The following is a 22,843-nucleotide window of genomic DNA, read 5'->3' as shown; positions in this document are numbered from 1 at the left end:
TTTTCAGTGAGTTTGCTGTGGCAGGCACATTGGTGTGCCTCAAGAATTTTAAGACATGCCAATACCTGACTAGTCAGGGGTACTGACCTTTTTACTCTATAGAGTATCAAAAAAAAAGACAACTGGAGGGTGCCATTTTTGCACTTTTCCTGTGTCTTGCTAAAGTCTTGGTAAAGTAAGTGGGAGACATCTTTTTATTTTTTCTAAGCAGGCATCATCTTTGTACTCTACCTGATTTATGCTCCACAGTGCTAGTATCTCTGGGAGGGGAGCTTTAACAGATGTCTGATACCTTGGTTTTTTTGTAGCTGCTGCCTTGAGGACACAACTCATTGTCTGGCTCTAGAAGCCAGGGGTCTTGCATTTCTGGTTCCCATGGGACTGTAACAACCAGAGAGACAGCTCTTGGCAGACTATACCACTCCCAGGGATACTATACAGACATCAAACTGAAATGTTTCGGTCTTCCTGAGAAAGATGCCTCCTCGGTTGTGTAGGAATTTTGGCGCAGGCGCATTCCAAGAGGTGTGTACTCTCAGGGAATGGAGGCTGTGGATGCAGTCTTTGCACTCCCACCCTGCCTCACCAGATCTTCCAGTATATCCTACCAAGGAGTCCTGATTTTACTGACTGTCACCTAGGGGATACTTTTAGATCTGGTCTAGTGGTCATCAGGGTTTACATACTTACTTTCCCACAGGGCTTTATATATTTGCAGCTTTAAAAGTTGTTGGTTGAGGATGTGGCATCTTCTAGGTATTGACTGAGATTCTCCTCCTTCACTCTTTGGGAGAACAAGGTCTTCACATACCCTCAAAACTGGTAGCTATTAAAAATAAAATGGGATACTTGATCAGTCATAAAGTTTCAAGAGATAAGCAAGAGCTAAGGTAGGGTAGAACACTGGGTTCATGTACATGAGGCCACTCCTTCACGATTGGGACAGGGGTTGTTTCATCTTACATAGAAAAATATAGAAAGTCAGCAAACTGAGGAAACACAGGAACATATTCCAAATGAAAGATCAGAATAAAACCTCAGGAAAAACAATCTGTATAAAACCTTAATGAAATAGAAGTAATTTGCCTAATAAAGTGTTTAAAGTAATGGTCATGAAGGCCACTGAACTTGGGCGAAGAATGGTTGAACACAGTGACAGCTTCAACAAAGATGAAAATATAAGATAGTACCAATTGAAGATGCAGAAGCAAAGACAACAAAAACTACCGTAGAAGAGTTCAGCAACAGTCTCAATCAGGTAGAAAAATGGATCAGTGAAGGTGAAAAAGACAGTTCAGTAGAGCTTAGCCAGTGTCAGCAGCAAATAAATAAATAAATAAAATGAGTAAAAATACTGAGGATAGTTTAAGAAACAACGGATGACATCAAGTGGAATAATATTAGCATTTTAAGGAGAACCTAGAAAGAAAAAGATGAAGCAGAAAATTGATTTGAAGAAGAATGGCTGAAAAGTTCCCTATCCTGGGGAAAGAAACTGACATCCAGATCCAGGAAGCACAGAGAGTTCCAAAAGAGAACACGAAGAAACCCTCAGCAAGACACATTGTATGTAAAACACAGAACAAGTAGTAAAAAAGCTGTAAGAAAAAATTAACTTGTTTTGTACAAGGGAATCCTATTAGACTTTCAGCAGATATTTTAACTGAAACTTCGCAATCCAAATGGAAGTGGTATGATACAGTCACATTGCCAAAAGAACAAACTTCTAACCAAGAATTCTCTACTGACAAAGTTACCACTCAGTTGCAAATATAAACAGTTTTCCAACCAAAAGATAAGGGAGTTCATTACCACTAAATCATCCTTACAAGAAATATTAAAGGGACTGAGAAGAGGTAGTACTCATTAATTACTAAAAAATGTGAAAATATAAATGTCATTAGTACAGGTAAATATTTATGAATGGCAATGTGTTACTTATAAAGGTAGTGTGAAGCTTAAAAGGCAAAAGTAGTATAAGTAACTACAACAATTAAGAGAGAAACAAAAGAAAAGATGTAAAATGTGACATCAAAAGCAAAATGTGTGGTGGGGAGAAAAAATGTAGAGCTTTAGAATGCATTATAACTTATCAACTAAAAATAGACTATTATAAACAAGACTTTTATATGTAAGGTACATAATTACCACAAACCCAAAATCTGTAGCAGATAAATCTGTATCATAAAAGATAATGATATAGAATAAAAGATGGACTCTAAGCATACCACTAAAGAAAGTCATCAAACCACAAAGGAAGAAAAAACAAGAACAATAAATGCTTAGAGATAAATTTAACCCATGGGTTGAAAGACTTGCACATTGAAAATTATGACATTGATAAAAACAAATATGGAATAAGACGCAAATAAGGGGAAAGGAATTTTGTCCTCATGGATGGAATATTTAATATTGTAAAATATCCTCACTGCCTGAAGCAAACTTCAGTTTTAATGCAATCTCTATCAAAATCCCAAAGGTATTTTTCACAGATATTGAACAAGCAATCCTAAAATTTGTTTAGAATCACAAAAGACCCCAGATAGTGAAAGCAGTCTTACAAAAGAAAAGCAGAGCTAGAGGCATCATATTCCCTGGTTTCAAACTATATTTATTACAGAGATGGAATAATAAAAACTGTGGGATTGGCATGAAAACACACATGGATGATTGCAACAAAATAGGGAGCTCAGAAACAATCCTCTCCATACATGATGAAGTAATATATGACAACCCAACAATGTACAGAGGAGAAAGGACAGCCTCTGTTTTTGGAAAAATTGGACATCAGATGCAAAATAATGAAATCAGATTATTATCCTACACTATACACAGAAAGGAATTTAAAATGGAGTAGATTTGGACATAAGATATGAAACTTCTAGAAGGAAACTGATGATAAGCTCCTTGACATGGTTTTGGGCTTGAATTTTTTGGATATTACCTTTAAAAGCAAAGACAAAAGAAATAAAAACAGATGAGACTTCATCAAACTAAAAACTTTTGTTGAGCAAAGAAAATCAACAAAATGAAAAGACATCCTATTGAATGGGAGAAAGTATACTTTCTGAGTAGCTCATTTGCATAGAGCATTGTCCTAATAACGCCAAGGTTTGCAGTTTCCATCCCTGGTCAGGGCACATATAAGAAACAACCAGTAAATGCATAAATGGGTGGAACGACAAATCAATGTTCCTCTCTCTGCCCCCCTTCCTCCCACTACATCTTTAAAATCAATAAAGAAAAAAAAACACCTCATACAGCTCAATAGCAAAAAAAACCCAAACCCACAAACAATTTAATTAAAAATGGATATAGGCAGGAAACCTAACGTATGGTGATGGAAGATGACTTGACTTTGAGTGTGGGTGCATAATGCAATGTACAGATCTTGTAACAGGAATCTATACCTGAAACCTATAATTTTTTTTTTTTTTAGTTTTTGTTTTTTAAATATATCTTTTTGACTTCAGAGAGAGGAAAATAGAGGGAGAAAGAGAGAAACATTAATGATGAGAGAGTCATTGATCGGCTGCAGCCCTCAACCTGGGCGTGTGCCCTGACCGGGAATCAAACCCTGATGGCCTGGATCCTAGGTCAGTGCTCAACCGCTGAGCCACGCCCGGCTGGGCGAAACCTGTACTTTTTATTAATCAGTGTCACGCCACTAATTTTAATAAAAGAACACAGTGAGATTCTATTTTATGTCAATTCTAGTTGTAGAAGTTAAGAATTTTGATGATACTAAGTGTCAAACACAGTGTGAATCTATAAATTGTTGTTGGGGATATAAATCTGTGAGCTTGATGTTATCATATAAAGTTGAACGTTGTAGAAATTACAGCAATAACACTAGGTTTACACTCTAAAAGTTCTTAAATGTTTTCACCAGCATGCATATACAAGAAGATTAATATATCCTTGTGATAGTAGAGAAACTTAAGAACAATGCAAATACCAATAACAACAGAGTGAATGTGTTGGTTATTTTTGAAAACTGAAATATTGTACAGTGATTCAGGTGATCTATATAGCAGATGCAACAGTATAGATTAATTTTAGCAATATAATCTAGGGTGACTAAAAATGTCAAAAGTATCAGTCTGTCTCTATTTTGCTTATTCATTTTGTTCATTAGATTCCACATATCAGTGAGATCATATGGTGCTTGTTTTTCTCTTATCTGGCTTATTTCAGTTTTCATAATACCTCCTAGTCCGTCCTTGCTGTCGCAGCTTCATAGTATTCCATTATGTGAATGTAACACAACTTTTTTATTTTTAAACCCTCACCCGAGGATATTTTTTTCATTTTCAGAGCGAGTGGAAGGGGGAGAGAGAGAAGCATTGATTGATTGCCTCCTGAAGTCATTCGGTGACCAGGGCTGGGGACTGAGCCTTCAACCGTGGTACATGCCCGTGACTGGAATTAAACCCAGGACCCTTCAGTCCACAGGTTGCTACTCTGATCACTGAGTCAAACCAGCCAGGGCACCACAATTTTTTTATCCAGCCATTTGCTGATGGGCACAGGTCTACTTTCATAACTTGACTATTGTAAATATCACTGCCGTAAACATAGGGGATGCATATATTCTTCCGAGTTATGTTTCAAGTTTTTTTGAAAAAATATATTCCCAGAAGTGGTATCATTGGGTCATAAGGCAGTCCACACAATATAGTGTATAGATGATGTATTAAAGAATCATGCATCTGAAACCTGTATAATTTTGTTAACCAGGGTCACCCCAATAAATTCACTAAAAAGAAAAAGTGCAAAGTAAGTAAAACCAAAGCAAATGGAAAATTAAATTAAAACAGTGAAATTCAGTAACATAAAAAGGGAAGTAAAAGAAAGATGAATACAGGATGCAGGGTAGTAATTATTTTAAACCTTGGAATTGCAGGAGGATAATAAGAAAGGTAAGTAATTGTTAATGTTTAGGTTTTGTGTTGGGTGGAAAATAAATCAGTAGGCCTTGCAAATATCACTGTGTCATGACTCAAAAATGATGATTAATTCAATTCTGTGTACCTGAAGCACAAAATATAAAGAAAAATTACCCATATACTCATTATCTTGAGGGAAACTATTCTTAAAGTTTTTGTAGGTCTTTTGTCTTTTGTATATGTAGGTAAATTTAGGTGTGTTTGTTTTGTACAAGTTGGAAGTGTGTATGTGTATATAATTTAGTATTTTTACTTACTACTATTTTGTGTTTTTCTTGTATTTTTATAATTCTTAAAAGACCATTTCTAATAAATATAAACATTGAATTACTAAGCAGGAGAGAAACATTTTAAAAGCTTTTGGTATATATGTAAATACAAGACTTCCAGCGTTGGTGTTGTGAACCATAAGGAAATATAGGCAGTAGAGTGAGCAGAGTTTTAAGAGCAAAGGCTTTTGGTTTGCATCTTGGCATTGCCAGTACTTACCTATATGATCCTGGGCAAGTAACTTTTCTTAAGTATTGGTTTGTACATTTTGAAAATGAGGGAAATAATATAGATAGGATATATAGTAAACACTAGGTGCCTAGTGGTTATTAAATGGAAAATATTTTCTCATTGATTGCACTTCTTTGACTTTTCTTATGTATTCATTAGTTGTATTTCTGTATCTTAGATGGTCTTAATTTCCTTTGTGCCTGACTCACTTTACATTGTTTAGTATAGCAAAGAGAACATAATTCTACTTTGACTCAAAAGCTATGTTTCAAAAATCTCAATCTTCCTTACCCACTTTTCTACAAAATGAATGAATGAATGAATGAATAAAAGTATAGGCCCTGAAGTTGCTACGTCCCATTCTCTTACAGTTTTTTCATTGTCTCTTCCTCTGGGGCAGATGTTTAAATAGCAGTGAGTCCCTTTTGGGACTCTAACCTTCCCTGAGGCACCTTCAGGAACAACAGTGTGAAGTATCTTCCCTGTTTTGAACCCTGGTTGTGTGTCTAAGGTGAGCTAAAACCTTGCAGCCAGCCTTCTGAATTTGCTTGGAATGCCTCCTGTCACTACCCCAGTGGAGAAGCATTTGACTTATCTGCATTTATCATTAATCCATATGCTTATAATTGCCAATGCCTGTTATCTGTGAGAAATAAATTCCCAAGCCTTTCCTTTGAGTATGTGCCAAACCATAGCAGATTTGTAGGCTCTGGCTTGCCCCCATTCTTCATCAAGGAAACCAGAAAAATCCTTCCTTCCTGACCTCAAAAGAAAGCTACACCTAGGATTAGTGGGATTAGGGTTTGGGAGACGAAGATGTCTGAAAAGTGTTTTTCTTCCCAGTTCCCCACCAAAGACAGACAAAAACTTGCATCATCATTGCTACGATCTCATAAAATTTGAACTACAAAATTCATACTTCTATGGTATACTTCAACTTGTATTTATTAAAAGTTGTTTCTCCCCTAAGAATTTGATTCCCTTTTGTTCTTTTTCCTTACATATCTCAAGGCTAAGATGTGGATTCTTCCTGTTTTTCATTTTTTTCTTCTTAAATCTGTTAATTAAACTTTAAGACAGGTATAACTTTCCTGCTATTCTGTTTTATGTTGGGAGCATGGACGACTTTCCTGTCGTTCCTCACTTACTGAAGACTTTTGTCCTAACCCACCTTAGTCCCCAGTATCCCAAATCCTATTTTCAGTTTAGGTGTTTCCTTATATGATCAGACCATGGGACACTTTGGCTCTGGCCTCTTTTTTTTTTTTTTTAATTGTAAAATATGAGTAACATTAAAGGTATCATTTTAACCATTTTGAGTATGCAGAGTTCAGTGGTGTTTTGATGTTGTTTTGCAAACATTGCCACTGCCCATCTCTAGAAATTTTCATCATTCGAAACAGTTTTTTATAACTCCTCATTCTCCCCTCCCTCAGACTCTATTAACCTTTCTTCTTCCTTTCTCAGATATTCACTACACTAGGTACCTCGTATAAGTGGAGTCATACAGTATTTGTTGTTTTATGCCATATTTATTTCACTAAGCATGATGTGTTACAGGGTTCATCTATAGTGTAGCATGCATCAGATTTCACTTCTTTCTGGTTGAATAATAGTACATTGTGTACATATGCACACAAATATGAATGGACAAATAAAATGTTTTTTTTACATCTTTTGACTCTTGAATAATGCTCCTTTGAATGTGGGTGTACAAATATCTATTTAAGTAGCAGCTTTCAGTTCTTTGTGTGTATACCCAGAAGTGAAATTGCTGGCTAATATGATAATTCATAGTAGCTGCACACCACCAGCAGTGTGCAAGAATTCCAATTTCTCCACATTCTTGCAAACAGTTGTTTTCTGTTTTTTTCTGATACTAGCCAACTTAATGGGTGTGGAAGGGTATTATGTTTTTATTTGCATTTTCATAATGATTAGTAATTTTGAGCATCTTATATGTATTTATTGGCCATGTGTGTGTCTTCTTCAGAGAAATTTCTATTCAGTTGTTTGCACATTGTTTGGTCAGGTTTTTGTTTTGTTCATGTTTTAGAAGCTTTTTATGTATTGTGAATATTAGTTCTTCACCACATATGTGATTTTCAAATATTTTCTCCTGTGGGTTGCCTTTCATTCACTTGATAGTGTCTTATTTTCTTGAAGTCAGATTTGTGGTGTTTTTGGTTTTTTTTGTAAACTGAGCTTTGGTGTCATATATAGGAATCACTGTCAAATCCAATGTTTTGAAGCTTTCCCCTAATTTTTTCTAAGAATTTTATAGTGTTAGGTCTTAATTTAACTCATCTATTTTGTATCAATTATTGTATATTATGTTAGGTAAGGGTCCAACATTTGTTTGTTTTTCCTTGTATATTCAGTTTTCCCATCATGTTTGCTTGAAGAGACAGTCATTTCTCCTTTGAATGGTTCTTGGCACACATGTTGAAAATTATTTGGCCATATATTTGAGAATGTATTTCTGTGCTCTTTATTTGGTTTCATTGGTGGTGTGTATGTTTGTCTTTATACTAATTTATTGATTATTATAGCTTGGTAAGCTTTAAAATCAGGAATTGTGAGACTTTTCAGCTTTGTTTTTTCAATATTACTTGGCTTTTCTGGATCCCTTGAGATTCTATATATTTCAAAATGGATTTTCTCATAGCATATTGGCAAACGTTATCTTTATAGAGATTGAAAAGTTTGCAGATCTGCTAGCTCTTTTGGGCCCCAGGTGATAGTAGTGTCGGTGAGGCCAGGAATATATTTCTCAGTCTTGCAAAAAACATGATTGACAGTGTTTGATAGGGATTGCACTGAATCTGTAGATCATTTTGGGTAGTATTGCCACCTTAACAATAATCTGATATTATCATAGCTACCCCATCTTTCTCTTGGTTCTGTATTTGTAGAATATTTCTAATACGTACATATTTAGGTGTGTAGTGGAATATTTTTATATGTAGGGAATATGTTTTCTACACTCAGCCTATTTGTAATTTGGATCTAAAGTGAATCTCTTGTAGACAATGTACAGTTGCATTATGTATTTACTTATTGACATTTTTATTGCTATATAAAAATAGCAATACATAACATTTTCAGGCATATACAGAGACATGATTTGGGTCTGTGTACATAATGTGTAGTGATCACACTGAGTCTTAGTGTATGTCAACACTCATAGTAACACATTTTTTCTTGTGATGAAAACTTTTAAAATCTCTTGCCTTACCTACTATTGAATCCACCAATACAGTATTATTGACTGTAGTCAGCATGCTGTACATGATATTCCAGAACTTATCTTTTTCTGGAACTTTGTAACTTTTGACCACCTTCACCCATTCTCAGCCTTCTTCCCTGTCCCACCCCTCACCTCTGGTAACCACCAGTCTATTTTCTGTATTCTGTGTTTGTTTTTGTTTTAGATTTCACATATAAATGAGCTTACCTTACATAATATTTATCTTTTTATGTCTGACTTATTCACTTAGCATAATGCCATCAAGTTCTATGTGTAGTTATAAGTAACAGAATTTCCTTTCACTTTTATAGGTGAATAATAATACTTTTGTGTATGTATGCCTATGTGCATATGTGAATGATATTTTAAAATTTTATTACAGTTTGCATTCAACATTTTTTGTACTAGTTTTAGCTGTCTAGTATAGCAGTTAGACAGTTATATACTTTACCAAGTGCATGACTTTAAAAAAAATATATGTTCTTATTGATTTCACAGAGAGTAAGGGAGGAGAGACAGAAACATTATTGATGAGAGATAATTATTGATCAGCTGCCTCCTGCAGCCCCCCACTGGGGATCGAACCCACAACACAGGCATGTTCCCTGACCAGGAATCAAACTGACCACCTGGTCCATGGGTTGACTCTCAACTGCTGAGCCAACAGAGGCCAGACTGTATGACTTTTTTACTCATTCATCCATTGATGGATACTTAGGTGGTTTCCTTTTACTTGGGCCTTATTCAGTCTTTTTAAGTCATTGTCTTACAGTTTTCAGTGTACAGGTCTTTCACCTTCTTGGTTAAATTTATTCCTGGGCATTTTATTCTTTTTGAGGCAATTGTAAATGAGACTGTGTTTTTAAAATATCTCTCTCTGATAGTTTATAATTAACGTGTATAAACACATTTTATTTTGTATATTAATTTAGTATTATAGAACTTGACTGAATTAGTTTATTCAAAATTTTGTGTGGAGTCTTTAGTGCTTTCCATTTATATAACATCATGTCATCTGCAAATAGAGACAATTTTACTTTCACTTTTCCATTTTGGATACCTTCTATTTATTCTTCTTGCCTAATTGCTCTGGCGAGGACTTCCAGTACTATATTGAATAAAACTGGTGATAGCAGACATCCTTGTCTCATTCCTGATCGTAGAGGCGTAGCTTCCAGCTTTTCACCATTAAGTATGGTGTTACTTGTGGACTTTCATATATGGCTTTTGAATTATATTGCCTCTGTACTCTGTTGAGAGTTTTTATCATAAATAGATGTTGAATTTTGTCAGAAGCTCTTCCTGCATCTATTGCAATGATCCTGTGATATTTAAAAATATTTTTTATTAATTTGGAGAGAGAGAAAAACATCGATGTGAGAGTGAAACATCGATTGGCTGCCTCCTGCATACCCCCTAGTGGGGATCAAGCCTGCAACCTTGGCATGTGCCCTGACTGGAAATGGCACTAGCAGACTTTCAGTGCATGGGATGACACCCAGCCAATGGTGAGTCACACTGGCCAAGGTGATCCTGTGATTTTTTTTTTTTTCCTTTATTCTATCAGTATGGTTTATCACATTGATTGATAAATGGATATTGAACCATCCTTGCATCCTTGGAATAAATCTCACTTGATCATTATATATGATCCTTTAATGTAGTGGTGGATTCTGTTTGCTAATATTTTGTTGAGGGTTTTTGCATCTATGTTCATTAGGGATATTGGACTATAAAACTTCTTCTTGTTGTGGTATCCTTGTCTGGCTTTGGTATCAGGGTAATGCTGGCCTCATCAGGTATGTTGGGAAGTGTTCCCTCCTCTATGTTTTAAAAGACTGACAAGAATTGATAATTACATATTTGGTAGAAATAACCAGTGAAACATTTGGTCCTCGGGTATTTTTTGTTGAAGCATTTTTTATAACTGATTCATTTTTTTATCCTTATAATTGGTTCAGATTGTTTATTCCCCCTACATCATTCTTATAAGGTGTATATTTCTTGGAATTTATCCATTTCTTCTTGAATGTCCAATTCATTAGTGTATCATTGTTCATTGTAGTCCCTTATAATGCTTTTTATTTCTGTGCTGTTAGTTGTAATGTGTCCTCTTTCATTTCTGATTGTATTAAATAGAGTTCTGAGTTTATTTTTTTGGAGTCTACCTAAAGATCTTTCACTTTTGTTGATCTTTCAAAATACTAACTCAGTTTTATTGATTTTTAAAATTTTTTCTTTTAGTGTCTGTCTTATTTCCACTTTGATTTTTATTTATTCTATATTTAGGCTCTGTGTATTATTATTTTATTTTATTTTACTTGGATAGATTCCTAAGGTGTAAAGTTAGGTTGTTCATTTGACATCTTTCTTATCTTTTTTTTTTTTTTTTTTTGATATCTGTTCTTATTTGTTACTCTTAGAAAAATTTTAATACAGTTTTTAAATAAATAAAATAATTATTGATAGGTGTATACTTTTTTGCCCTTTTGTTAGTTGGGGTTTTTTTGGCTGTTTTGTAATGATTTGGTTATTTCTTTTCTTGCTCTGTTCCTTTGTGATTTGATGGTTTCTATAGTGATATACTTAGATTATTTCCTTTTATCTTTTGTGCATCAGAGGTATATGCTCAGTTGGTTGAGCACCATCCCTTACACCAAAGAGTCGCTGATTCGATTCTTGGTCAGGGTACACGTCTGGGTTGCCTGCTCAATCCCCAGTGGGGGTGTGCAGGTGCTAGCCAATCAATGTTACTCTCCCAGGAAGCCACCAATGGATGTTTGTCTTTTACATTGAGGTTTCTCTCTCTCTTTCTCCCCTCCCCTCTTGCTTTTGCTTTAAAATCATTGTAAAGAAAGTATAGGCTTTTACTTTGTTGTTACCCTGAGGATTATATAAAACAACTTATATTTGTAATAGTTTATATTAAATTGATAACCAAAATTTGAAGTCATTCTAAAACTCTACATTTCAGTTCTTCCCTTTGTTATTTATACATATACATACGTGTATGTGTGTGTGTGTATATACACTCTTGCATTTTCATAAGTAAATTTTGGTAGTTTTATAAGTTAGCTTTATAAGTTATTTATCCATCAATTTTACATTAGACTATTCTGAATTTTACTCTGTTTACCTTTACCAGTGAGAGTTATAATTTTGTATAATTTCCTGTTAATAATTAGTGCATTTGCTTTTCAGTTTAAACAAGTCCCTTTAACATTCTTTTAAGGCTATTCTTTTGGTGATGAACTCTTTTAGCTTTTCCCTGTCCAGAACATTTTATCACTTTAAATTCAGAGGGACAACTTTCCTGGTTGTCCTTGGTATACTTGGTGGCATTTTTCACATATTTTAATACATTGTATCCTTTTCTTCTGATCTGCAGTGCTTCTGCTGGCAACCTGCTGATCATTTTATGGGGTGTTTTTTTTGTACACCAGTGGTATTTTTTTCTTGTTTTTTTTAGAGTCTCTCTTTGACTTTAACTTTTGATAGTTTAATTATAGTATGTGTTGGTATGCATCTGTTTGGACTCATTATTTGTTACACTCTGTGTTTCCCCAGTTTGGAAAGAGTTATGTCTCTTTCTTTCCCTAGGTTTTAGAAGTTTGTAGCCATTGATTCTTCAGATAACTTTTCCCCTTTCTCATTATCTTTTTCTGGGAACTCTACAGTGCAGATTCTGGAATGTTTAGCATCATATAGTTCCCTTAAACTATTTTCATCTCTAAGACTTCTATTTGGTAGTTTCACATATTTTTATGTTTTTGCTAATCTCTCACTTCATTCATATCTTTTCTGAGCTTGGTGAGCATCTTTCATGATTGAAACCTTTTTCAGGTAAATCACTTATCTTTATTTCACTGATTTTTTTTTTTTTATGTGAAGTTTTATTGCATTCATTTTTTTTTAAACATACTCCTTTATCTTCATTTTCCTAATCACTTTTTTTTAATTGTTAAGAATATTATAGATGTCCCACATTTTCTGCCCTTGACCCCCTTTACCCAGTTCTCACCCCACCCCAGGCCTTCACTCTAGTATTGTCTGTGCACATGGGCTGTGCATTTATTCATATATAAGTTCTTTGGATAATCTTGTTGCACTCTCTCTCTGCTCTTCCCTCGCAGATCTATAAGTCTGTTCATGCTTCCATATCTCTGAACCTATTTTGTCTGTCAGTTTATTTTGTTCATTAGATACCACCTATAACTGAGATCATGTGATATTTTCTCTGTCTGACAGGCATATTTCTGTTACCACAATAATCTCCAGGTCCATCCTATATGCTCTCAAAGAGTAAGAAATCCTTCTTTTTTTTACAGCTACATAGCATTTTATTGTGTAAATATACCACACTTTTTTTTTATGCACTCACCTGATGGGCACTTGGGCTGTTCAGATATTAACTATTATGAATAAGGCTGCTATGAACATGGGGGGGCAGTGTGCACATATTCTTTCAAATTATTGTTCTGTGTTTCTTAGGATATATTCTGAGAAGTGGGATCAGGGGTCAAATCGCAGTTCCATTTTAATATTTTGAGGAAACTCCATTGTTTTCCACAGTGGTTATATTAGTCTGCATTCCCATCAACAGTGTAGGAGGGTGCCCTGTTTTCTGCATCCTTACCAACACTTGCTTGTTGATTTATTGATGATAGCCATTCTAATAGGTGTGAGGTGATATTTCAGTGTGTTTCTAATTTGCATCCCTGTGATGGTTAGTGACCTTAAGCATCTTCATATGCCTCTTGGTCATCTTTATGTCCTCTTTGGAGAAATGTCTATTCAGGTCCTTTGCCCATTTTTAAATTGGGTTGTCTTGGTATTTAGTTGTGTAAGTTCATTATATATTTTGGAAATTAGCCCCTTAACAGATATATCATTGGGGAATATGTTCTATTATTCAGTGGGTTTCCTTATGATTTTGTTGATAGTTTCTGATGTACAGAAGCTTTTTAGTTTGATGTTGTCCCATTTGTTTATTTTTTCCATTGCTTCTCTTGCCCTAAGATATGTATCGGTGAACATGATTTTACTCCTTATGTTTTCTTCCAGGATTTTTATGGTATTGCATTTTACATTTAAGTCTTGCATCCATTTTGAGTTTATTCTTGTCTGCGTTGTAAGTTGGTTGTCTAGTTTCATTTTTTTGTATGTATTTGTCCAATTTTCCCAACACCATTTATTGAAGAGACTGTCTTTAGTCTATTGTATGCTCTTGCCTCTTTTTTCAAAATTAATTCAGCACAATAGCTTGAGTCGATTTCTGGTTTCTCTGTTCTGTTCCACTGATCTATATGCCTATTCTTGTGCCAGTACCAGGCTGTTTTGATTGCAATGGCTATGTAGTATAGTTTAATATCCAGTATGGTGATCCCTCCAACTTTGTTCTTTCTCAAGATTGTTGTGGCTATTTCAGGTCTTTTTTGGTTCCATGTGAACTTTTGGAATATTTGTTCAGGATCTGTGAAATAGACCAGTGGTATTATTACATTGAATCTATAGATTACTGTGGATAGTATGAACATTTTAATGATGTTTCCACTTATGTCTTCCTCTGTTTTTTTAGAAATGTCCTATAGTTTCCGAATATAGGTCTTTAACTTCCTTGGCTAAGGTAATTCCTAGGTATCTTATTTTTTAGTTGTTTTTGTGATTGTAAATGGGATTGTTTGTTTTGTTTCTCTTTTTGAGAGTTAATTAGTGGGTGTAACAATGCCATGGATTTTTGAATGTTAATTTTGTATCCTGGTAGTTTTTTGGTGGCGTATTTAGTGTTTTCTGTCTGCAGCAGTATTATGCCACTGGGCATAGTGACAGTTTTACCTTTCCCTTTCCAATTTGGATGCCCTTTATTTCTTCTTGTCTGATTGCTATTGCTAGTACTTCCAGCTGTATGTTGAATAAGAATGGTGAAAGCAGACATCCTTGTCTTGTTCCTGTTCTTAAGGGAAACACTTTTAGTTTTCACCCATTGAGTATGATGTTAGCTGTAGGTTCATCATATATAGCCTTTATTATGTTGAAGTATGATCCTGCTGTTCTTACCTTGCTGAGAGTTTTTATCAAAAGTGGGTGCTGGATTTTGCCAAATGCTTTTCTGTGTCTATTGATATGAACATGTGATTTTTATTCTTAATTTTGTTTATGTAATGTATTACATTTATTGATTTGTGGATATTGTACCAGTATTGTATCTCTGGAATAAACCGTTGGTGGTGATGTATGATCTTTTAAATATATTGCTGGATCACATTTGCTAATACATTGTTAAGGGTTTAGCATCTGTGTTCATCAGGGATATTGGCCTGTAAATATCTTTCTTTGTAGTACATTTATCTGGTTTTGGAATTAGGATAATGCTGGCTTCATGAAAAGAGCTTCCTCCTTCCTCTTGAATTTTTTGGAATTGAATGTTAGGTAAAACTCTCGTGTGACAATATCTGGTCCAGGACTTCTGTTTGCTGGGAGTTTTCTTTTTCTTATTACTGCTTCAATTTCATTACTTTTTATTGGTCTATTCAGATTTTCTGATTCTTTCTGATTGAGTTTTGGAAGATTGTATGATTCTGGAATTTGTCCATCTTGCTCAGATGGTCCACTTTGTTTGTGTATAGTTGTTTATAGTATTTTCCTTACAATCCTTTGCATTTCTGTGGTATCAGTTGTTACTCTAGCTCTTTCATTTCTGATTTTATTTATTTGAATCCTCTCTGTTTCATGATGAGTCTGGCTAACGGTTCATCGATCTTGTTTATACTTTCAAAGAACCTGTTCTTGGTTTCATTGATATTTTGTATTTTTGGTTGCTGTATCACTTATTTCTGCTCTGATGTTTATTATTTCCTTCGATCCACATTCTATGGGATTTTCTTATTTTTCTAGTTCTTTTAGTTGTAGGGTTGAGTAATTTATTATATATTTTTCTTGTTTCTTGAGGTAATCCTGTGAACATCCCTTCCCAGGATTGTTTTCTCTGTGTCCCATAGATTTTGGGTTTGTTTTCTGTTCATTTTCATTTTTTTCAGGGTAACCTATTAGTAACCCATTCATTGTTTAATAATATGTTATTTAGCCTACATGTGTTTGGATGTCTAAGTGTTTTTATTGTAGATGACTTCTAGTTTCGTGCCATTGTGATCCGAGAAGGTGCTTGATATGATTTCAGTCGTCTTGTACTTGTAAAGACTTATGTCCCAGCAGGTGGTCTGTCTTTGAGAATGTCGAATGTACATTTGAGAAGACTGTATGCTCTGCAGTTTTGGGGTAAAATGTTTCATAAATGTCAGTTAAATCCATCTGATCCAGTGTGTCATTTGGGATTGCAGTTTCTTTTTAGACTTTTTGTTTGGAACATCTATCCAGTGATGTCAGTGGGATGTTAATGTACCCTACTATGGATCTTTTGCTGTCGATCTCTCCTTTAAGTTTCTCGAAATGTCATTTGTGTTTTTTAAAATATATTTAGTTGCTCCTGTATTGATTGCATATATTTTTACCAGGATTATATCTTTCTGTTGAATGGATCCCTTTAGTATTGAATAGTGAGTTTATTTGACTCTTGTTATGGCCCTTGTTTTGAAGTCTATTTTGTGAGATATGAGTATTGCTACCCCAGTTTTTTGTTTTTTCCCATTTCCATTTACAAGGAAAACTTTTTTCATCCCTACATTTTCATGTTGCCTGAGTCCTTTGTTCTTATAAATAACATATATATGGGTTATATCTTCTTATCCATTTAGCTACCCGATGTCTTTTGATTGAAACATTTAACCCACTTACATTTAACGATATTATTGATAGTTCCTTATTTAGTGCCATTTTTATTGTTTTTGCGAATGTTCCCGTCTGTGTTTCTTCTACTTTTAGAGCAGTCCCTTTAGCATTTCTTGCAATGCTGGTTTGGTGGTACTGAATTCTTTTAGCCTTCTTTTGTCAGAGAAGCTCTATATTTCACTTTCAATTTTTTAAAAATTTATTTTTATTGTTGAAAGTATAACGGATGTGCTGTGTTCCCCCCCACTAACCCCTCCTCCTCATTCCTGCTCCCTCCCCAGGCCTTCACTGCGCTATTGTCTATGTCCACAAGTTATCTCTTCCCACTCCCTCTCCCCTCACCTCTGAAAATCATCAGTCTGTTAGATGCTTCCATGTCTCTATTTTGTTTGTCAGTTTATTTTGTTCATTAGATTCCACATATAAGTGAGATCATATGATACTTGTCTATCATGTGATACTTGACTAGCTTATTTTGCTTAGCACAATATTGTCCAGGTCCCTTCATGTTGTCTTCAAGTGGAAGAAATCCTTTTTAACAGCTGCATAGTATTCCATTGTGTGAATATACCATAGTTGTCTTGGTCTCTCCTGAGCTGGATGCTCTAGCAGTGTCCCTTGTGTGAATTATATGGGTCCTCCTGTTGTAATTGTGTATTGCTTGCTATTGGCCTCTTTGTTGTTTGATTGACTTTTAGGATGGCTGACTGTGATACCCACTTTGACCACTGACAGTAGTGTGATATGTAGGTGCATTTTTGAGGTGTCTTGGGCTCAAGTGCTCTAGGAGTGTTTCTTGTAACTGCATCTTTATGAATGCTACTGGCCCTTTTGTGGTAGAGGTAACCCTTCAGGCTGGGTAGCTATAAGGATAAACCTCAATCACTATGTATAAGATACTATGCAGGGCCTTCCCCGAAGATGGAATTGTTCTTAGCAGGGTCTTTGCCTGCTGGGTTCGTCCTTTGGTTATGTCATTTGTGTGGCTGGTTGGGATGAATTCTGGTGTAGTCTGAAGCCCACCTGAATGGTTGTGTTGGTTCTGTGTCCACTTGGATGGGTTGGTTTCAGGTACAGGTCACTTTCAGACATTATGTATAACCCGGTTAAGCTACCTCTCTGGAGATTCCAAACTGTACACTGTTTGTGTCTACATTTACTGAACCTGGGTGTGTATAGTAGGGTCCTATCTGTGTAGATTGGTTGGGTTCCTGGAGCGCTGATTGGGACTCAGAGCAATAAAAGACCAAGGCTTCCTGAGGTTGGTGCCCACTTGTCTGCTAATCTGCTCCCCTTTGATTGGGGTGGTATGGGCCCTTGGACCTTGGGAAGAGAGAGAGCTGCTAGTCTTCTATTTCTAGTGCAGTTGCCTGGACTTCCTCTAGAGTCTTATACAGAAAGGCTATAGAGTAGTCCCAAGCTGGTCATGTTTCACTGACCCTTATTCAGGGCTCAGGCTTGGTCGGTCCGGGTGACCAGGTTGGGCAGATAGGGTTATGGGTCTCCTCTAATGGGAAACTGGTTTGGGACTCAGTGTGGAGAATGTGGTCCCTACTTCCACACTATACTGTTCACTCTCTGCCAGAGGCTCCAACTTTTTCTCCCCCAGAGGGAGTCCAGTGCTGGTTCAGTTGGGGTGTAGCCAGCTGTCCTTCGTAAGCTCAGAAAGACCGGATGGATTCACTGAAATTTGGGCAAACACATTCAGAAAGCCTTCTTTTGGGGGTGGGACTATTGCGGAACCAGAGACATTCACCTTACAGAAAGACCAAGCGGCACGTGGAGGTTCGGGGTTCAGGAGGTTTATTTTACACTGGTGGGCCCAGAGGAGTCCCAAGTCCAAAGTTTGAGCCTCGAACACAATCGGGCAAGGAGTTATATACCGTACATGCTTCTGCCTACGTTGTGGTAAGAGGACAGGGCTAACCTATCTAGTTTGGTGCAGGCGGGAAAGTAGCAGGGTGCAAGAAGGGAGGGGGAGGAACTATTGGCCATTTTAGACCGAGTTTTCCCTTGTCAGCACCAACTGTACATGAGAGGGGGATGAACTGGGCTCCTTCTTTTAGCTCTAGCTACTTCTGCTCAAGCCCTGAACTGGAGCTTCGGAGGTAGATGCTCTCTGAAGGTCCCAGCTTTGAGCAGAGCCTCCTTCCCCTCAAAACTGAGCCTAGCCAGATTGGGCCAGCTGGACTTGCCCTCCTCCCTTCTCCCGGTGGGACTTACAGATCAGGACAGTCATTCTCTTGGGGAAGGTGTAGGCCCTTTCAGGGGAAGAGAGCTGCTCACCTCTTTCTATGTCTGCGGTGTACTGCCAGAGAACCTCGGGGGGGGGGGGATTTCCAGGGGGGTCATGTCAGATATCTTAGTTCTAAGTTGCATACCCTCCTGCCCCTCATGAATATGAGTTTAGCAGATTGGGTCCTGCAGGATTTGGGAATGCAAACCCATTCTGCCCTTTGATTGGGATGGAGTGGGGCCTTGGTCCTTGGAAAGAGAGTTGCTAGTCTCTGTCTCTGCAGTGCATTGCCAGAGCCCTGTTGGATGGCCCAGAAGGGATTGCATCAAATGTCCATACCCTGAGTTACACTGTCTTCCCCCCACACACAGGTAGGAGTTTGACAGAATGGAGCTAGCAGGATTTGGGAATGCAAATCCAGGTAGCCCTTTATTGGGGGTGGTTGCAGGGCTACGGATGGTGCAGCTGCCCACCTCCCTTTATCTGCACAGCTGCCTGCTTCCTGAGACCCTGACAAAGTAACCTTCTATTTGGGGTTGCGCCTGCCTAACCCATGGGAGAGGGCAAAGATCAGCCCTTGTTTCCATGCCACTCAGTTCAGTGATCATCTAAGAGTCTGTCTATAGTTTCTCCAGAAAAAAGGCACACCTCAGGTCACTATTAGGTACAGCAGCCAGTAGTCCTTTATGCTGGACTCAAGCTTGGCAGGGTGGTATCACTGATATTTGGAGGACAGGGTTAGTGTACCTTCTCCACTTGGTGCTATAAAAATAGAAGGCCTGGACCCTGGGAGATGGTACCTGAGGATGCTGTGGAATGTTGGCTCATGGCTGTGACCTCAGAAACTTACGTTTTAGATCTCCATAGCAGTGCCACCCAGATCTTCTCTTTATGGCTTCCATATGCCCTGAGTCTCTTTTCCTCTACCAGAGCCAAGGGTGAGTGCCTGAAAGTGAGCCCTTGTGTGTTGGCCCTTGAGTGCACCTGGATTTCAGCAGACTCCCTCATCTTCCCAGTGGACAAAGTTCTTGCTTATTTTTGCTGCCAAATGCTATGCAGGCTCTTCTTCCTGGGCATCGTGATCTGGGTGGGGCATGAGATTGAGACCCCTCTTTCCTCTTGGAGGGGTTTTGCAGCCGCAGTATTTCTCCAGCCGCTACCCTTGGGTGCAGGGACCTCTTTGTCTCTGCTCTTCTTACCAGTCCCTGTGCACCTTCTTTTTTTACTCCTTGGATAGAATTTTCCTGTTCAGGTATTCTTCTGTTGTTAAGTCAGGTTAATTTCTCTAAATTGTAGTTGTAACTTTGGTTTGGCTCCAGGAGGAGGTGTGTGTTGCTTTCATTTCACAGCCATTTTGGAATCCCCTAGTCACTCTTTGTTGGTTCCTGCACCTTAGATACTACAGCTACCTCTCCCAGTCTTGTAAGAATGGCCTTGTGGAGGAAATAAACCTGATCAACCCTGCCTTACATAGCTGTCTCTTGTCTCCTAAACTTTTGTTTTTGCCCTAAAAGCCTATTTTATTCTTTGTGGTTCCCAGTAGTTGAGATTGTTCTAATACCTGTCAGTGTCCCCGTGGGGGGGGGGGGGGTGGCTATTCTTAGCAGCTCAGTTCAGGCTGATTAGAAGCCAGACCCTCAGGCAGCAGCTTTGAGAGTATGCAGATACATTCTTTTAGGGAAATACTGGTATATTTCCATTTCTATCTCTTTGAGCACTGGGTTGATATCCATTAAGAACTGTTTCCTTTTTTGCTACCTTGCCATAGAATCTGTGAACTCCCCAGGCTATCAAAGAATGAGTCCTCTGGTCAGCAGACACAAAACAAAATGGCTTTTTCCTTGGATGTGGTAGAGGAAGAGTATGAAGATGGTACCCTCTGTCATCCCTGGTCTCTGGAGAGGATTGTAGTTGGCACTAGATGTTTAATTACAAACCTGTCCCTCAAGCCAGAGCTATGAAAATATACTAATAGGCCTCATTCACAGAAAGACGGGTTGCATTTCAGTCTGCTGTCTTCCCAGTGCCAGGGAAAGGAGCATGAATTGATGGCAGGAACTGTTTCTCCATTTTTACCTTCCCATGAGACCTACAGGTACAAGCTCGGCTGGCCTTCAGAGCCAGGTGATCAAGGGGCATCCCCTGGGTGGCAGCCCCAAAAATTAGAGTGCCAAATAAGTGCACAGGCGGCTCTCTGTGAAATATTGGTGACCTGGTACAAGTCATTGGTTGAGCACAAAGATGGTACTCCCTGGCCTCCTTTCCCTGAGAACACCTTAATAGGTCTATATATTCTATGCTGAACCAGAAACCTGCCCCTCAGGCTAGAGCTCTAAGGCAAACAAAATAGGCCCCTTTTATAGAAAGTCTGAGGGTGTATTTCAGTCTGCTGTGTGTGCAGTGTCTTGGGGGATAGCTGGGCAGGAACTGTCCCATGCATGCAAGTTCCTGCTGCTCACTATTATCAAAGGGAGTCATGGACACAGACAATAATGTGGTGATTGCTGTGGGGAGGGGGAGTAGAGGGAGATGGAGGAGGGTATTGGGGGAGTAAATAGTGATGGAGGGATGAAACCTGATACAGTGGGTCTGGGCTGTCAGGTCGCTACTTCAGCCAATTACGCAGTCAAGCGTGAATCAAATATGAGCATTTATTCCATTTTTGCTGGCAAATGGCAGAACAGTGGATTTGTCCATGTAAAATCTGCTTTCCCCTTCCCTTACTACCTGGCTGGTTATGTAGGACTGCATGCAAGGAGGAAGAGGTGTGTGTGTGAGGATGGCTGCAGGGTCTGTGGTCCGTGTGCCTCCTTCTAGGATTTTGAAGTCTGATAACAAGGTAGTTAATTTTCAGTGGTGTTAACTCCCAGTTCCACCAGTTCCTAGTACCATTCTGGGACCTGTGAATTGTCAGCATTCCTGAGGTAAGCTCCCCAAGGGGAGTCGGGCTTCAGGCGCAGCAACCAAATCAAAGGGCATCCTGTTCTTTGTCTGTTTTCAAAATTTATTTTCTGAATAATGGATCCATCCAGGCCCTAAGGTGTCTCATCTTTTTACAGCTCTGTTTTTCTTCCTGCAGCACATCCTCCAGTTTCCCAGGGTCTGTAGGAAAACTTACTTTTGCCCCCAAGAGGGAGGCTTGACTTGGGGTGGTGAACACAGAATACAGTGTACAGATAATGTATGGTAGAGTTGTGCACCTAAAACTGTTGTAGGTGGCCATTATGGCACCAGGTGTTAGTCCAGTAGGGTCAGACTGGACCCCTGCGTTCAGCAACCTCTGAACTTGGATTCTGGCTAGGAAAAAATTCAGAGCCAAGACCTGAACTACAAGAGAACGTTTATTTGGTAAAATTACAGAAGTGGAAAAAGTAATTCCTAGAAGAAACGGATTTAGGAAATAAGTTTTAGCGGCAAAGGAAGGGCTTTTGGGGCTTGGGACTGAGGAAGCTAATGATAACCTGCCTGGGGGCCGGGGCAGGGGAGGGAGGGAAATTCAGAGACAAAGAAGGCTCCAGCTGCTTCTGGGAGGGAGAGCCCTGTGTCCTCCACCCTAATGGTTTTCTTAGGGGAGGTCCCAGGGGAAGATCTCACTGTAATATTCAGCAGCTTTTCAGGTGTGTCCTTTCAGGGTTGTGATCTCCACTGATTGATTGGTTCGAGCTAGGGCAAGGGTCCTGAAATAGCCTGGACTGGTTTTGCTGCTTTTCTGGGCCTGGAGCTGGAATATTATTATCTCTAAGGAGGAAAGGTCAGGGGGTCCAAACCACATAACCAGTGATATGCTAGGGGAAGAAAGGCCACCCTGGGGGTGAGGTCCCACCCTACAGTTGTCGACTGCTATGCACCTGGGGCTTTCCACCCTGGTGACCTGTACCTTGCCCATTGCCCTTGCTCTGCTCATGTTTGCCTAACTGCCTATCACATCACCCCTCAAGGATCTTGGCTCTGAATTCTTTCAGAGAAAAGGAGCTCAGGGTCTCTTTTGTAACTTCTTCGTGCTGAAAGGGGGTGACATTTTCCTTCAGAGCCAAGACATCGTTGATGTCTGTTAGGAATGATGAGGCCAAGGCACAGAAGGTGGTGGTGATGGTGTCTAGAGGTGATATTCTGTGAGTGCGA

General features: G+C 38.2%; 1 protein-coding gene across 6 annotated transcripts in view; it reads left to right on the top strand.

Annotated features, from left to right (window-relative positions):
- Window positions 1-22,843, top strand: part of LOC308551989 (gamma-taxilin-like) — a 67,324-nt gene that overhangs the window by 19,648 nt on the left and 24,833 nt on the right. The window lies entirely within an intron of this gene.

This window comes from Miniopterus schreibersii (genome assembly GCF_964146895.1).
Source record: "Miniopterus schreibersii genome assembly, chromosome: Y".
Lineage (NCBI taxonomy): Eukaryota > Metazoa > Chordata > Mammalia > Chiroptera > Miniopteridae > Miniopterus > Miniopterus schreibersii.
The sequence above is the reverse complement of the archived record's forward strand: the minus strand, read 5'-3'. Positions and strand labels throughout refer to the sequence as shown.